We start from the raw sequence: 1,956 nt of genomic DNA, 5'->3' as shown, positions 1-1,956 counted from the left end.
CCTCTTCCAATGCTCCACCATGTAGTAGTAGAGGCTGGCTCTTGCATGAGAGCCCACTTCTCCACTTTTTCCTTGCCTCTCTTTCCTCCACATATGCAAAAATGCCATGTAAAGCGCACTATTGTACTTACTTGCTCCTACAGGTGCTTAAGCTTGCCACATAGGCATAAAGTCTGATGTGGCAAGTTAATCAAGAAGAGAGAGACTAGTTTGGTGACCCAAGGAAGAAACGGTGCTAAGCGCGTGTACCTAGGTGAAAAGACAATTTTGAGTCTATAGCTAATTAAATGAAGCAAACTTAGCAACAGCATTTCATTGGAAGAGGTCACTCCTTGGCAAATGAAATAAATACTAGTACTCCCTGTGTCCCATTATATAAGAATGTTTTTGACACTAAACTAGCTAGTGTCAAAAACGTTCTTATATTATGGGACGGAGGGAGTACAAAGAAAGAGATAGAGAGGAGTAAACAAATACACTTATAGCCAACCTTATAGCCAACCTTCTTGTAGTATGAGTGTCGGTGTAAAAACCAGTGGATCTCGGGTAGGGGGTCCCGAACTGTGCGTCTAGGCGGATGGTAACAGGAGACGAGGGACACAATGTTTTTACCCAGGTTCGGGCCCTCTCGATGGAGGTAAAACCCTACTCCTGCTTGATTAATATTGATGATATGGGTAGTACAAGAGTAGATCTACCACGAGATCAAGGAGGCTAAACCCTAGAAGCTAGCCTATGATATGATTGTTGTTCGTCCTATGGACTAAAACCCTCCGGTTTATATAGACACCGGATAGGGTTAGGGTTACACAGAGTCGGTTAAAATGGTAGGAGATCTACATATCCGTATCGCCAAGCTTGCCTTCCACGCCAAGGAAAGTACCATCCGGACACGGGATGAAGTCTTCAATCTTGTATCTTCATAGTCCAGGAGTCCGGCCGACGGTGATAGTTCGGCTATCCGGACACCCCTAGTCCGGGACTCCCTCAGTAGCCCTTGAACCAGGCTTCAATGACGATGAGTCCGGCGCACATATTGTCTTCGGCATTGCAAGGCGGGTTCCTCCTCCGAATACTTCATAGAAGATTTTGAACACAAGGACAGTGTCCGGCTCTGCAAAATAATTTCCACATAACACCGTAGAGAGAATAATATTTACACAAAATCAATCTGCTGACGTATTCCGCGGCGTGTCATCACACCACGGCCAAGTCCTCATTCGTTTTTACTGTACCACCTCAGCGCATTTAGCGAGGCGGTTTCCTTGGCACGTCTTGTCAAAGCAGAGATCGTGTCCCCCTTATTCCGGGATTCTCATCAATACGGATGTGGGTAACCCAACCGCGCCATTGATCACGGCGCTTGGGAGATAAGCGAGTTTTACCAGGCTGGTGGGGGCGCTTAGTTGCGTCCGTCCATATAAGGGGATAAGGATCCACCTTTTCACCTACGCCTTCTTCCTCCTTTGCTCATCCATTTCCCCGCACTCGAGCTCCAGCACCCAAGTCCGCACATCCATCCTCAACCTTCTCCAACCATGTCCAGAGCGGGAGGCAAGTGGATGGCCTCCTCCGTCACGGAGGGGCACATCGAAAAGCTGCGGGAGGCCGGATACTTGTACGGTGACATCGTGTGTCGGTTCCCCAACAAGGGGCAGCTCATCCCCACCCCCAGGCCCCATGAGAGGGTGGTGTTCCTCACCCACTTCCTCCGCGGACTAGGTTTTCCACTTCACCTATTTGTCCGGGGGCTCATGTTCTACTACAGCCTGGATTTCCACGATCTGGCCCCAAACTTCATTCTCAATATCTCGACGTTTATCGTCGTGTGTGAGGCTTTCCTCCACATCCAGCCCCACTTCGGTTTATGGTTGTAGAACTTTAGCGTCAAGCCGAAGATAGTGGGCGGCTGACAGGCGAAGTGCGGAGGTGCCATGGCGGGCAGGATGCCCAATG

The sequence above is a fragment of the Triticum dicoccoides genome, chromosome 6B (assembly GCF_002162155.2).
Source record: "Triticum dicoccoides isolate Atlit2015 ecotype Zavitan chromosome 6B, WEW_v2.0, whole genome shotgun sequence".
Taxonomy (NCBI): Eukaryota; Viridiplantae; Streptophyta; class Magnoliopsida; order Poales; family Poaceae; genus Triticum; species Triticum dicoccoides.
This window is presented reverse-complemented; position numbering follows the sequence as displayed.